We start from the raw sequence: 13,138 nt of genomic DNA, 5'->3' as shown, positions 1-13,138 counted from the left end.
CCTTCAGGACTGCCACGGATTTTGTTTACATTGTTGTGAAATCATAAAAAAAAGGTGTTTTAATATTTTTGTTTTATGAAGTGAAATTACAATAGAGATTCTGAAGGTTTTGCTTAAAAAGCAGTAGCAGAAGTTTTTTGAAAATGGACGACTGAAATATTAAGCACAATTGCATAGAAGTGGCAAAAATTGTGGCAAAAATTCCTTAAATAGAAACATATAAAATATAAAAGCGGCAAAAGGCAAAAAGTTGTTGACGAGGCCAACAACACGCGGTGTTCCCAAGCGGTCCCCCATCTAAGTACTAACCGCGCCCGACGCTGCTTAATTTCGGTGATCGGACGAGAACCGATGTGTTCAGCGTGGTATGGTCGTTGGCGAAAGTCGACGGCAAATCGCTGGGCTTATACTTCGTATTTCGGTCCTGCCCACTTATACATATGTAGACGTATACTTTATTTTGTGTATTTTATTTCTGCGACACATCCTTCAGGACTGCCACGGATTTTGTTTACATTGTTGTGAAATCATAAAAAAAGGTGTTTTAATATTTTTGTTTTATGAAGTGAAATTACAATAGAGATTCTGAAGGCTTTGCTTAAAAAGCAGTAGCAGAAGTTTTTTGAAAATGGACGACTGAAATATTTAGCACAATTGCATAGAAGTGGCAAAAATTGTGGCAAAAATTCCTTAAATAGAAACATATAAAATATAAAAGCGGCAAAAGGCAAAAAGTTGTTGACGAGGCCAACAACACGCGGTGTTCCCAAGCGGTCCCCCATCTAAGTACTAACCGCGCCCGACGCTGCTTAATTTCGGTGATCGGACGAGAACCGATGTGTTCAGCGTGGTATGGTCGTTGGCGAAAGTCGATGGCAAATCGCTGGGCTTATACTTCGTATTTCGGTCCTGCCCACTTATATGTAGACGTATACTTTATTTTGTGTATTTTATTTCTGCGACACATCCTTCAGGACTGCCACGGATTTTGTTTACATTGTTGTGAAATCATAAAAAAAGGTGTTTTAATATTTTTGTTTTATGAAGTGAAATTACAATAGAGATTCTGAAGGCTTTGCTTAAAAAGCAGTAGCAGAAGTTTTTTGAAACTGGACGACTGAAATATTTAGCACAATTGCATAGAAGTGGCAAAAATTGTGGCAAAAATTCCTTAAATAGAAACATATAAAATATAAAAGCGGCAAAAGGCAAAAAGTTGTTGACGAGGCCAACAACACGCGGTGTTCCCAAGCGGTCCCCCATCTAAGTACTAACCGCGCCCGACGCTGCTTAATTTCGGTGATCGGACGAGAACCGATGTGTTCAGCGTGGTATGGTCGTTGGCGAAAGTCGATGGCAAATCGCTGGGCTTATACTTCGTATTTCGGTCCTGCCCACTTATATGTAGACGTATACTTTATTTTGTGTATTTTATTTCTGCGACACATCCTTCAGGACTGCCACGGATTTTGTTTACATTGTTGTGAAATCATAAAAAAAAGGTGTTTTAATATTTTTGTTTTATGAAGTGAAATTACAATAGAGATACTGGAGGTTTTGCTTAAAAATCAGTAGCAGAAGTTTTTTTTGAAATAGACGACTCAAATATTTAGCACAATTGCATAGAAGTGGCCAAAATTCTGGCAAAAAATCCTTAAATAGAAACATATAAAATATGAAAGCGGCAAAAGGCAAAAAGTTGTTGACGAGGCCAACAACACGCGGTGTTCCCAAGCGGTCCCCCATCTAAGTACTAACCGCGCCCGACGCTGCTTAATTTCGGTGATCGGACGAGAACCGATGTGTTCAGCGTGGTATGGTCGTTGGCGAAAGTCGATGGTAAATCGCTGGGCTTATACTTCGTATTTCGGTCCTGCCCACTTATACATATGTAGACGTATACTTTATTTTGTGTATTTTATTTCTGCGACACATCCTTCAGGACTGCCACGGATTTTGTTTACATTGTTGTGAAATCATAAAAAAAAGGTGTTTTAATATTTTTGTTTTATGAAGTGAAATTACAATAGAGATACTGGAGGTTTTGCTTAAAAATCAGTAGCAGAAGTTTTTTTTGAAATAGACGACTCAAATATTTAGCACAATTGCATAGAAGTGGCCAAAATTCTGGCAAAAAATCCTTAAATAGAAACATATAAAATATGAAAGCGGCAAAAGGCAAAAAGTTGTTGACGAGGCCAACAACACGCGGTGTTCCCAAGCGGTCCCCCATCTAAGTACTAACCGCGCCCGACGCTGCTTAATTTCGGTGATCGGACGAGAACCGATGTGTTCAGCGTGGTATGGTCGTTGGCGAAAGTCGACGGCAAATCGCTGGGCTTATACTTCGTATTTCGGTCCTGCCCACTTATACATATGTAGACGTATACTTTATTTTGTGTATTTTATTTCTGCGACACATCCTTCAGGACTGCCACGGATTTTGTTTACATTGTTGTGAAATCATAAAAAAAGGTGTTTTAATATTTTTGTTTTATGAAGTGAAATTACAATAGAGATTCTGAAGGCTTTGCTTAAAAAGCAGTAGCAGAAGTTTTTTGAAAATGGACGACTGAAATATTTAGCACAATTGCATAGAAGTGGCAAAAATTGTGGCAAAAATTCCTTAAATAGAAACATATAAAATATAAAAGCGGCAAAAGGCAAAAGGCAAAAAGTTGTTGACGAGGCCAACAACACGCGGTGTTCCCAAGCGGTCCCCCATCTAAGTACTAACCGCGCCCGACGCTGCTTAATTTCGGTGATCGGACGAGAACCGATGTGTTCAGCGTGGTATGGTCGTTGGCGAAAGTCGATGGTAAATCGCTGGGCTTATACTTCGTATTTCGGTCCTGCCCACTTATATGTAGACGTATACTTTATTTTGTGTATTTTATTTCTGCGACACATCCTTCAGGACTGCCACGGATTTTGTTTACATTGTTGTGAAATCATAAAAAAAGGTGTTTTAATATTTTTGTTTTATGAAGTGAAATTACAATAGAGATTCTGAAGGCTTTGCTTAAAAAGCAGTAGCAGAAGTTTTTTGAAAATGGACGACTGAAATATTTAGCACAATTGCATAGAAGTGGCAAAAATTGTGGCAAAAATTCCTTAAATAGAAACATATAAAATATAAAAGCGGCAAAAGGCAAAAAGTTGTTGACGAGGCCAACAACACGCGGTGTTCCCAAGCGGTCCCCCATCTAAGTACTAACCGCGCCCGACGCTGCTTAATTTCGGTGATCGGACGAGAACCGATGTGTTCAGCGTGGTATGGTCGTTGGCGAAAGTCGATGGCAAATCGCTGGGCTTATACTTCGTATTTCGGTCCTGCCCACTTATATGTAGACGTATACTTTATTTTGTGTATTTTATTTCTGCGACACATCCTTCAGGACTGCCACGGATTTTGTTTACATTGTTGTGAAATCATAAAAAAAAGGTGTTTTAATATTTTTGTTTTATGAAGTGAAATTACAATAGAGATACTGGAGGTTTTGCTTAAAAATCAGTAGCAGAAGTTTTTTTTGAAATAGACGACTCAAATATTTAGCACAATTGCATAGAAGTGGCCAAAATTCTGGCAAAAAATCCTTAAATAGAAACATATAAAATATGAAAGCGGCAAAAGGCAAAAAGTTGTTGACGAGGCCAACAACACGCGGTGTTCCCAAGCGGTCCCCCATCTAAGTACTAACCGCGCCCGACGCTGCTTAATTTCGGTGATCGGACGAGAACCGATGTGTTCAGCGTGGTATGGTCGTTGGCGAAAGTCGATGGCAAATCGCTGGGCTTATACTTCGTATTTCGGTCCTGCCCACTTATATGTAGACGTATACTTTATTTTGTGTATTTTATTTCTGCGACACATCCTTCAGGACTGCCACGGATTTTGTTTACATTGTTGTGAAATCATAAAAAAAGGTGTTTTAATATTTTTGTTTTATGAAGTGAAATTACAATAGAGATTCTGAAGGCTTTGCTTAAAAAGCAGTAGCAGAAGTTTTTTGAAAATGGACGACTGAAATATTTAGCACAATTGCATAGAAGTGGCAAAAATTGTGGCAAAAATTCCTTAAATAGAAACATATAAATATAAAAGCGGCAAAAGGCAAAAAGTTGTTGACGAGGCCAACAACACGCGGTGTTCCCAAGCGGTCCCCCCATCTAAGTACTAACCGCGCCCGACGCTGCTTAATTTCGGTGATCGGACGAGAACCGATGTGTTCAGCGTGGTATGGTCGTTGGCGAAAGTCGATGGCAAATCGCTGGGCTTATACTTCGTATTTCGGTCCTGCCCACTTATATGTAGACGTATACTTTATTTTGTGTATTTTATTTCTGCGACACATCCTTCAGGACTGCCACGGATTTTGTTTACATTGTTGTGAAATCATAAAAAAAAGGTGTTTTAATATTTTTGTTTTATGAAGTGAAATTACAATAGAGATACTGGAGGTTTTGCTTAAAAATCAGTAGCAGAAGTTTTTTTTGAAATAGACGACTCAAATATTTAGCACAATTGCATAGAAGTGGCCAAAATTCTGGCAAAAAATCCTTAAATAGAAACATATAAAATATGAAAGCGGCAAAAGGCAAAAAGTTGTTGACGAGGCCAACAACACGCGGTGTTCCCAAGCGGTCCCCCATCTAAGTACTAACCGCGCCCGACGCTGCTTAATTTCGGTGATCGGACGAGAACCGATGTGTTCAGCGTGGTATGGTCGTTGGCGAAAGTCGATGGCAAATCGCTGGGCTTATACTTCGTATTTCGGTCCTGCCCACTTATATGTAGACGTATACTTTATTTTGTGTATTTTATTTCTGCGACACATCCTTCAGGACTGCTACGGATTTTGTTTACATTGTTGTGAAATCATAAAAAAAGGTGTTTTAATATTTTTGTTTTATGAAGTGAAATTACAATAGAGATTCTGAAGGTTTTGCTTAAAAATCAGTAGGAGAAGTTTTTTGGAAATGGACGACTGCATAGAAGTGGCAAAAATTGTGGCAAAAATTCCTTAAATAGAAACATATAAAATATAAAAGCGGCAAAAGGCAAAAAGTTGTTGACGAGGCCAACAACACGCGGTGTTCCCAAGCGGTCCCCCATCTAAGTACTAACCGCGCCCGACGCTGCTTAATTTCGGTGATCGGACGAGAACCGATGTGTTCAGCGTGGTATGGTCGTTGGCGAAAGTCGATGGCAAATCGCTGGGCTTATACTTCGTATTTCGGTCCTGCCCACTTATATGTAGACGTATACTTTATTTTGTGTATTTTATTTCTGCGACACATCCTTCAGGACTGCCACGGATTTTGTTTACATTGTTGTGAAATCATAAAAAAAAGGTGTTTTAATATTTTTGTTTTATGAAGTGAAATTACAATAGAGATACTGGAGGTTTTGCTTAAAAATCAGTAGCAGAAGTTTTTTTTGAAATAGACGACTCAAATATTTAGCACAATTGCATAGAAGTGGCCAAAATTCTGGCAAAAAATCCTTAAATAGAAACATATAAAATATAAAAGCGGCAAAAGGCAAAAAGTTGTTGACGAGGCCAACAACACGCGGTGTTCCCAAGCGGTCCCCCATCTAAGTACTAACCGCGCCCGACGCTGCTTAATTTCGGTGATCGGACGAGAACCGATGTGTTCAGCGTGGTATGGTCGTTGGCGAAAGTCGATGGCAAATCGCTGGGCTTATACTTCGTATTTCGGTCCTGCCCACTTATATGTAGACGTATACTTTATTTTGTGTATTTTATTTCTGCGACACATCCTTCAGGACTGCCACGGATTTTGTTTACATTGTTGTGAAATCATAAAAAAAAGGTGTTTTAATATTTTTGTTTTATGAAGTGAAATTACAATAGAGATACTGGAGGTTTTGCTTAAAAATCAGTAGCAGAAGTTTTTTTTGGAAATAGACGACTCAAATATTTAGCACAATTGCATAGAAGTGGCCAAAATTCTGGCAAAAAAATCCTTAAATAGAAACATATAAAATATAAAAGCGGCAAAAGGCAAAAGGCAAAAAGTTGTTGACGAGGCCAACAACACGCGGTGTTCCCAAGCGGTCCCCCATCTAAGTACTAACCGCGCCCGACGCTGCTTAATTTCGCTGATCGGACGAGAACCGATGTGTTCAGCGTGGTATGGTCGTTGGCGAAAGTCGACGGCAAATCGCTGGGCTTATACTTCGTATTTCGGTCCTGCCCACTTATATGTAGACGTATACTTTATTTTGTGTATTTTATTTCTGCGACACATTCTTCAGGACTGCTACGGATTTTGTTTACATTGTTGTGAAATCATAAAAAAAGGTGTTTTAATATTTTTGTTTTATGAAGTGAAATTACAATAGAGATTCTGAAGGTTTTGCTTAAAAAGCAGTAGCAGAAGTTTTTTGAAAATGGACGACTGAAATATTTAGCACAATTGCATAGAAGTGGCAAAAATTGTGGCAAAAATTCCTTAAATAGAAACATATAAAATATAAAAGCGGCAAAAGGCAAAAGGCAAAAAGTTGTTGACGAGGCCAACAACACGCGGTGTTCCCAAGCGGTCCCCCATCTAAGTACTAACCGCGCCCGACGCTGCTTAATTTCGGTGATCGGACGAGAACCGATGTGTTCAGCGTGGTATGGTCGTTGGCGAAAGTCGATGGCAAATCGCTGGGCTTATACTTCGTATTTCGGTCCTGCCCACTTATATGTAGACGTATACTTTATTTTGTGTATTTTATTTCTGCGACACATCCTTCAGGACTGCCACGGATTTTGTTTACATTGTTGTGAAATCATAAAAAAAAGGTGTTTTAATATTTTTGTTTTATGAAGTGAAATTACAATAGAGATACTGGAGGTTTTGCTTAAAAATCAGTAGCAGAAGTTTTTTTTGAAATAGACGACTCAAATATTTAGCACAATTGCATAGAAGTGGCCAAAATTCTGGCAAAAAATCCTTAAATAGGAACATATAAAATATAAAAGCGGCAAAAGGCAAAAGGCAAAAAGTTGTTGACGAGGCCAACAACACGCGGTGTTCCCAAGCGGTCCCCCATCTAAGTACTAACCGCGCCCGACGCTGCTTAATTTCGGTGATCGGACGAGAACCGATGTGTTCAGCGTGGTATGGTCGTTGGCGAAAGTCGATGGCAAATCGCTGGGCTTATACTTCGTATTTCGGTCCTGCCTACTTATATGTAGACGTATACTTTATTTTGTGTATTTTATTTCTGCGACACATCCTTCAGGAATGCTACGGATTTTGTTTACATTGTTGTGAAATCATAAAAAAAGGTGTTTTAATATTTTTGTTTTATGAAGTGAAATTACAATAGAGATTCTGAAGGTTTTGCTTAAAAATCAGTAGGAGAAGTTTTTTGGAAATGGACGACTGCATAGAAGTGGCAAAAATTGTGGCAAAAATTCCTTAAATAGAAACATATAAAATATAAAAGCGGCAAAAGGCAAAAGGCAAAAAGTTGTTGACGAGGCCAACAACACGCGGTGTTCCCAAGCGGTCCCCCATCTAAGTACTAACCGCGCCCGACGCTGCTTAATTTCGGTGATCGGACGAGAACCGATGTGTTCAGCGTGGTATGGTCGTTGGCGAAAGTCGATGGCAAATCGCTGGCCTTATACTTCGTATTTATACTTCCACTTATATGTAGACGTATACTTTATTTTGTGTATTTTATTTCTGCGACACATCCTTCAGGACTGCCACGGATTTTGTTTACATTGTTGTGAAATCATAAAAAAAGGTGTTTTAATATTTTTGTTTTATGAAGTGAAATTACAATAGAGATTCTGAAGGTTTTGCTTAAAAATCAGTAGGAGAAGTTTTTTGGAAATGGACGACTGCATAGAAGTGGCAAAAATTGTGGCAAAAATTCCTTAAATAGAAACATATAAAATATAAAAGCGGCAAAAGGCAAAAGGCAAAAAGTTGTTGACGAGGCCAACAACACGCGGTGTTCCCAAGCGGTCCCCCATCTAAGTACTAACCGCGCCCGACGCTGCTTAATTTCGGTGATCGGACGAGAACCGATGTGTTCAGCGTGGTATGGTCGTTGGCGAAAGTCGATGGCAAATCGCTGGGCTTATACTTCGTATTTCGGTCCTGCCCACTTATATGTAGACGTATACTTTATTTTGTGTATTTTATTTCTGCGACACATCCTTCAGGACTGCTACGGATTTTGTTTACATTGTTGTGAAATCATAAAAAAAGGTGTTTTAATATTTTTGTTTTATGAAGTGAAATTACAATAGAGATTCTGAAGGTTTTGCTTAAAAATCAGTAGGAGAAGTTTTTTGGAAATGGACGACTGCATAGAAGTGGCAAAAATTGTGGCAAAAATTCCTTAAATAGAAACATATAAAATATAAAAGCGGCAAAAGGCAAAAGGCAAAAAGTTGTTGACGAGGCCAACAACACGCGGTGTTCCCAAGCGGTCCCCCATCTAAGTACTAACCGCGCCCGACGCTGCTTAATTTCGGTGATCGGACGAGAACCGATGTGTTCAGCGTGGTATGGTCGTTGGCGAAAGTCGATGGCAAATCGCTGGCCTTATACTTCGTATTTCGGTCCTGCCCACTTATATGTAGACGTATACTTTATTTTGTGTATTTTATTTCTGCGACACATCCTTCAGGACTGCCACGGATTTTGTTTACATTGTTGTGAAATCATAAAAAAAAGGTGTTTTAATATTTTTGTTTTATGAAGTGAAATTACAATAGAGATACTGGAGGTTTTGCTTAAAAATCAGTAGCAGAAGTTTTTTTTGAAATAGACGACTCAAATATTTAGCACAATTGCATAGAAGTGGCCAAAATTCTGGCAAAAAATCCTTAAATAGAAACATATAAAATATAAAAGCGGCAAAAGGCAAAAAGTTGTTGACGAGGCCAACAACACGCGGTGTTCCCAAGCGGTCCCCCATCTAAGTACTAACCGCGCCCGACGCTGCTTAATTTCGGTGATCGGACGAGAACCGATGTGTTCAGCGTGGTATGGTCGTTGGCGAAAGTCGATGGCAAATCGCTGGGCTTATACTTCGTATTTCGGTCCTGCCCACTTATATGTAGACGTATACTTTATTTTGTGTATTTTATTTCTGCGACACATCCTTCAGGACTGCTACGGATTTTGTTTACATTGTTGTGAAATCATAAAAAAAGGTGTTTTAATATTTTTGTTTTATGAAGTGAAATTACAATAGAGATTCTGAAGGTTTTGCTTAAAAATCAGTAGGAGAAGTTTTTTGGAAATGGACGACTGCATAGAAGTGGCAAAAATTGTGGCAAAAATTCCTTAAATAGAAACATATAAAATATAAAAGCGGCAAAAGGCAAAAGGCAAAAAGTTGTTGACGAGGCCAACAACACGCAGTGTTCCCAAGCGGTCCCCCATCTAAGTACTAACCGCGCCCGACGCTGCTTAATTTCGGTGATCGGACGAGAACCGATGTGTTCAGCGTGGTATGGTCGTTGGCGAAAGTCGATGGCAAATCGCTGGCCTTATACTTCGTATTTCGGTCCTGCCCACTTATATGTAGACGTATACTTTATTTTGTGTATTTTATTTCTGCGACACATCCTTCAGGACTGCCACGGATTTTGTTTACATTGTTGTGAAATCATAAAAAAAGGTGTTTTAATATTTTTGTTTTATGAAGTGAAATTACAATAGAGATTCTGAAGGTTTTGCTTAAAAATCAGTAGGAGAAGTTTTTTGGAAATGGACGACTGCATAGAAGTGGCAAAAATTGTGGCAAAAATTCCTTAAATAGAAACATATAAAATATAAAAGCGGCAAAAGGCAAAAGGCAAAAAGTTGTTGACGAGGCCAACAACACGCGGTGTTCCCAAGCGGTCCCCCATCTAAGTACTAACCGCGCCCGACGCTGCTTAATTTCGGTGATCGGACGAGAACCGATGTGTTCAGCGTGGTATGGTCGTTGGCGAAAGTCGATGGCAAATCGCTGGGCTTATACTTCGTATTTCGGTCCTGCCCACTTATATGTAGACGTATACTTTATTTTGTGTATTTTATTTCTGCGACACATCCTTCAGGACTGCCACGGATTTTGTTTACATTGTTGTGAAATCATAAAAAAAAGGTGTTTTAATATTTTTGTTTTCTGAAGTGAAATTACAATAGAGATACTGGAGGTTTTGTTTAAAAATCAGTAGCAGAAGTTTTTTTGAAATAGACGACTCAAATATTTAGCACAATTGCATAGAAGTGGCAAAAATTGTGGCAAAAATTCCTTAAATAGAAACATATAAAATATAAAAGCGGCAAAAGGCAAAAGGCAAAAAGTTATTGACGAGGCCAACAACACGCGGTGTTCCCAAGCGGTCCCCCATCTAAGTACTAACCGCGCCCGACGCTGCTTAATTTCGGTGATCGGACGAGAACCGATGTGTTCAGCGTGGTATGGTCGTTGGCGAAAGTCGATGGCAAATCGCGGGGCTTCTACTTCGTATTTCGGTCCTGCCCACTTATATGTAGACGTATACTTTATTTTGTGTATTTTATTTCTGCGACACATCCTTCAGGACTGCCACGGATTTTGTTTACATTGTTGTGAAATCATAAAAAAGGTGTTTTAATATTTTTGTTTTATGAAGTGAAATTACAATAGAGATTCTGAAGGTTTTGCTTAAAAAGCAGTAGCAGAAGTTTTTTGAAAATGGACGACTGAAATATTTAGCACAATTGCATAGAAGTGGCAAAAATTGTGGCAAAAATTCCTTAAATAGAAACATATAAAATATAAAAGCGGCAAAAGGCAAAAGGCAAAAAGTTGTTGACGAGGCCAACAACACGCGGTGTTCCCAAGCGGTCCCCCATCTAAGTACTAACCGCGCCCGACCCTGCTTAATTTCGGTGATCGGACGAGAACCGATGTGTTCAGCGTGGTATGGTCGTTGGCGAAAGTCGATGGCAAATCGCTGGGCTTATACTTCGTATTTCGGTCCTGCCCACTTATATGTAGACGTATACTTTATTTTGTGTATTTTATTTCTGCGACACATCCTTCAGGACTGCTACGGATTTTGTTTACATTGTTGTGAAATCATAAAAAAAGGTGTTTTAATATTTTTGTTTTATGAAGTGAAATTACAATAGAGATTCTGAAGGTTTTGCTTAAAAATCAGTAGGAGAAGTTTTTTGGAAATGCACGACTGCATAGAAGTGGCAAAAATTGTGGCAAAAATTCCTTAAATAGAAACATATAAAATATAAAAGCGGCAAAAGGCAAAAGGCAAAAAGTTGTTGACGAGGCCAACAACACGCGGTGTTCCCAAGCGGTCCCCCATCTAAGTACTAACCGCGCCCGACGCTGCTTAATTTCGGTGATCGGACGAGAACCGATGTGTTCAGCGTGGTATGGTCGTTGGCGAAAGTCGATGGCAAATCGCTGGGCTTATACTTCGTATTTCGGTCCTGCCCACTTATATGTAGACGTATACTTTATTTTGTGTATTTTATTTCTGCGACACATCCTTCAGGACTGCCACGGATTTTGTTTACATTGTTGTGAAATCATAAAAAAAGGTGTTTTAATATTTTTGTTTTATGAAGTGAAATTACAATAGAGATTCTGAAGGTTTTGCTTAAAAAGCAGTAGCAGAAGTTTTTTTGAAAATGGACGACTGAAATATTTAGCACAATTGCATAGAAGTGGCAAAAATTGTGGCAAAAATTCCTTAAATAGAAACATATAAAATATAAAAGCGGCAAAAGGCAAAAGGCAAAAAGTTGTTGACGAGGCCAACAACACGCGGTGTTCCCAAGCGGTCCCCCATCTAAGTACTAACCGCGCCCGACGCTGCTTAATTTCGGTGATCGGACGAGAACCGATGTGTTCAGCGTGGTATGGTCGTTGGCGAAAGTCGATGGCAAATCGCTGGGCTTATACTTCGTATTTCGGTCCTGCCCACTTATATGTAGACGTATACTTTATTTTGTGTATTTTATTTCTGCGACACATCCTTCAGGACTGCCACGGATTTTGTTTACATTGTTGTGAAATCATAAAAAAAGGTGTTTTAATATTTTTGTTTTATGAAGTGAAATTACAATAGAGATTCTGAAGGCTTTGCTTAAAAAGCAGTAGCAGAAGTTTTTTGAAAATGGACGACTGAAATATTTAGCACAATTGCATAGAAGTGGCAAAAATTGTGGCAAAAATTCCTTAAATAGAAACATATAAAATATAAAAGCGGCAAAAGGCAAAAGGCAAAAGTTGTTGACGAGGCCAACAACACGCGGTGTTCCCAAGCGGTCCCCCATCTAAGTACTAACCGCGCCCGACGCTGCTTAATTTCGGTGATCGGACGAGAACCGATGTGTTCAGCGTGGTATGGTCGTTGGCGAAAGTCGATGGCAAATCGCTGGGCTTATACTTCGTATTTCGGTCCTGCCCACTTATATGTAGACGTATACTTTATTTTGTGTATTTTATTTCTGCGACACATCCTTCAGGACTGCCACGGATTTTGTTTACATTGTTGTGAAATCATAAAAAAAGGTGTTTTAATATTTTTGTTTTATGAAGTGAAATTACAATAGAGATTCTGAAGGCTTTGCTTAAAAAGCAGTAGCAGAAGTTTTTTGAAAATGGACGACTGAAATATTTAGCACAATTGCATAGAAGTGGCAAAAATTGTGGCAAAAATTCCTTAAATAGAAACATATAAAATATAAAAGCGGCAAAAGGCAAAAAAGTTGTTGACGAGGCCAACAACACGCGGTGTTCCCAAGCGGTCCCCCATCTAAGTACTAACCGCGCCCGACGCTGCTTAATTTCGGTGATCGGACGAGAACCGATGTGTTCAGCGTGGTATGGTCGTTGGCGAAAGTCGATGGCAAATCGCTGGGCTTATACTTCGTATTTCGGTCCTGCCCACTTATATGTAGACGTATACTTTATTTTGTGTATTTTATTTCTGCGACACATCCTTCAGGACTGCCACGGATTTTGTTTACATTGTTGTGAAATCATAAAAAAAAGGTGTTTTAATATTTTTGTTTTATGAAGTGAAATTACAATAGAGATACTGGAGGTTTTGCTTAAAAATCAGTAGCAGAAGTTTTTTTTGAAATAGAC

The 13,138-nt window shown here is 39.1% G+C and overlaps 27 non-coding genes across 27 annotated transcripts; all 27 read right to left on the bottom strand.

Annotated features, from left to right (window-relative positions):
* Positions 1-260: 260 nt before the first annotated feature.
* Positions 261-379, bottom strand: LOC122320160. The gene has a single exon (XR_006245509.1). It is a non-coding gene; the product is annotated as a 5S ribosomal RNA (ribosomal RNA).
* A 366-nt stretch (positions 380-745) lies between these two features.
* On the bottom strand, positions 746-864 carry LOC122320159. Its single transcript, XR_006245508.1, has one exon. It is a non-coding gene; the product is annotated as a 5S ribosomal RNA (ribosomal RNA).
* Positions 865-1,226: 362 nt separating this feature from the next.
* On the bottom strand, positions 1,227-1,345 carry LOC122320158. The gene has a single exon (XR_006245507.1). It is a non-coding gene; the product is annotated as a 5S ribosomal RNA (ribosomal RNA).
* A 364-nt stretch (positions 1,346-1,709) lies between these two features.
* Positions 1,710-1,828, bottom strand: LOC122320157. Its single transcript, XR_006245506.1, has one exon. It is a non-coding gene; the product is annotated as a 5S ribosomal RNA (ribosomal RNA).
* A 368-nt stretch (positions 1,829-2,196) lies between these two features.
* Positions 2,197-2,315, bottom strand: LOC122320155. Its single transcript, XR_006245504.1, has one exon. It is a non-coding gene; the product is annotated as a 5S ribosomal RNA (ribosomal RNA).
* Positions 2,316-2,688: 373 nt separating this feature from the next.
* LOC122320154 lies at positions 2,689-2,807 on the bottom strand. Its single transcript, XR_006245503.1, has one exon. It is a non-coding gene; the product is annotated as a 5S ribosomal RNA (ribosomal RNA).
* A 362-nt stretch (positions 2,808-3,169) lies between these two features.
* On the bottom strand, positions 3,170-3,288 carry LOC122320153. The gene has a single exon (XR_006245502.1). It is a non-coding gene; the product is annotated as a 5S ribosomal RNA (ribosomal RNA).
* Positions 3,289-3,652: 364 nt separating this feature from the next.
* Positions 3,653-3,771, bottom strand: LOC122320152. The gene has a single exon (XR_006245501.1). It is a non-coding gene; the product is annotated as a 5S ribosomal RNA (ribosomal RNA).
* Positions 3,772-4,132: 361 nt separating this feature from the next.
* Positions 4,133-4,252, bottom strand: LOC122320177. The gene has a single exon (XR_006245526.1). It is a non-coding gene; the product is annotated as a 5S ribosomal RNA (ribosomal RNA).
* Positions 4,253-4,616: 364 nt separating this feature from the next.
* LOC122320151 lies at positions 4,617-4,735 on the bottom strand. The gene has a single exon (XR_006245500.1). It is a non-coding gene; the product is annotated as a 5S ribosomal RNA (ribosomal RNA).
* Positions 4,736-5,079: 344 nt separating this feature from the next.
* On the bottom strand, positions 5,080-5,198 carry LOC122320150. The gene has a single exon (XR_006245499.1). It is a non-coding gene; the product is annotated as a 5S ribosomal RNA (ribosomal RNA).
* Positions 5,199-5,562: 364 nt separating this feature from the next.
* LOC122320149 lies at positions 5,563-5,681 on the bottom strand. The gene has a single exon (XR_006245498.1). It is a non-coding gene; the product is annotated as a 5S ribosomal RNA (ribosomal RNA).
* Positions 5,682-6,054: 373 nt separating this feature from the next.
* On the bottom strand, positions 6,055-6,173 carry LOC122320180. The gene has a single exon (XR_006245529.1). It is a non-coding gene; the product is annotated as a 5S ribosomal RNA (ribosomal RNA).
* Positions 6,174-6,542: 369 nt separating this feature from the next.
* On the bottom strand, positions 6,543-6,661 carry LOC122320148. Its single transcript, XR_006245497.1, has one exon. It is a non-coding gene; the product is annotated as a 5S ribosomal RNA (ribosomal RNA).
* Positions 6,662-7,032: 371 nt separating this feature from the next.
* Positions 7,033-7,151, bottom strand: LOC122320147. The gene has a single exon (XR_006245496.1). It is a non-coding gene; the product is annotated as a 5S ribosomal RNA (ribosomal RNA).
* A 351-nt stretch (positions 7,152-7,502) lies between these two features.
* On the bottom strand, positions 7,503-7,621 carry LOC122320146. The gene has a single exon (XR_006245495.1). It is a non-coding gene; the product is annotated as a 5S ribosomal RNA (ribosomal RNA).
* Positions 7,622-7,969: 348 nt separating this feature from the next.
* LOC122320144 lies at positions 7,970-8,088 on the bottom strand. Its single transcript, XR_006245493.1, has one exon. It is a non-coding gene; the product is annotated as a 5S ribosomal RNA (ribosomal RNA).
* Positions 8,089-8,439: 351 nt separating this feature from the next.
* On the bottom strand, positions 8,440-8,558 carry LOC122320143. The gene has a single exon (XR_006245492.1). It is a non-coding gene; the product is annotated as a 5S ribosomal RNA (ribosomal RNA).
* Positions 8,559-8,922: 364 nt separating this feature from the next.
* Positions 8,923-9,041, bottom strand: LOC122320142. Its single transcript, XR_006245491.1, has one exon. It is a non-coding gene; the product is annotated as a 5S ribosomal RNA (ribosomal RNA).
* Positions 9,042-9,392: 351 nt separating this feature from the next.
* Positions 9,393-9,511, bottom strand: LOC122320168. Its single transcript, XR_006245517.1, has one exon. It is a non-coding gene; the product is annotated as a 5S ribosomal RNA (ribosomal RNA).
* Positions 9,512-9,862: 351 nt separating this feature from the next.
* On the bottom strand, positions 9,863-9,981 carry LOC122320141. Its single transcript, XR_006245490.1, has one exon. It is a non-coding gene; the product is annotated as a 5S ribosomal RNA (ribosomal RNA).
* A 370-nt stretch (positions 9,982-10,351) lies between these two features.
* Positions 10,352-10,470, bottom strand: LOC122320140. Its single transcript, XR_006245489.1, has one exon. It is a non-coding gene; the product is annotated as a 5S ribosomal RNA (ribosomal RNA).
* A 368-nt stretch (positions 10,471-10,838) lies between these two features.
* On the bottom strand, positions 10,839-10,957 carry LOC122320169. Its single transcript, XR_006245518.1, has one exon. It is a non-coding gene; the product is annotated as a 5S ribosomal RNA (ribosomal RNA).
* Positions 10,958-11,308: 351 nt separating this feature from the next.
* LOC122320258 lies at positions 11,309-11,427 on the bottom strand. The gene has a single exon (XR_006245605.1). It is a non-coding gene; the product is annotated as a 5S ribosomal RNA (ribosomal RNA).
* Positions 11,428-11,797: 370 nt separating this feature from the next.
* On the bottom strand, positions 11,798-11,916 carry LOC122320257. The gene has a single exon (XR_006245604.1). It is a non-coding gene; the product is annotated as a 5S ribosomal RNA (ribosomal RNA).
* A 368-nt stretch (positions 11,917-12,284) lies between these two features.
* On the bottom strand, positions 12,285-12,403 carry LOC122320256. Its single transcript, XR_006245603.1, has one exon. It is a non-coding gene; the product is annotated as a 5S ribosomal RNA (ribosomal RNA).
* A 363-nt stretch (positions 12,404-12,766) lies between these two features.
* Positions 12,767-12,885, bottom strand: LOC122320255. The gene has a single exon (XR_006245602.1). It is a non-coding gene; the product is annotated as a 5S ribosomal RNA (ribosomal RNA).
* Positions 12,886-13,138: the final 253 nt, after the last annotated feature.

Source organism: Drosophila ficusphila, unplaced genomic scaffold (assembly GCF_018152265.1).
Source record: "Drosophila ficusphila isolate 14025-0441.05 unplaced genomic scaffold, ASM1815226v1 contig_414, whole genome shotgun sequence".
Taxonomy (NCBI): Eukaryota; Metazoa; Arthropoda; class Insecta; order Diptera; family Drosophilidae; genus Drosophila; species Drosophila ficusphila.
The sequence above is the reverse complement of the archived record's forward strand: the minus strand, read 5'-3'. Positions and strand labels throughout refer to the sequence as shown.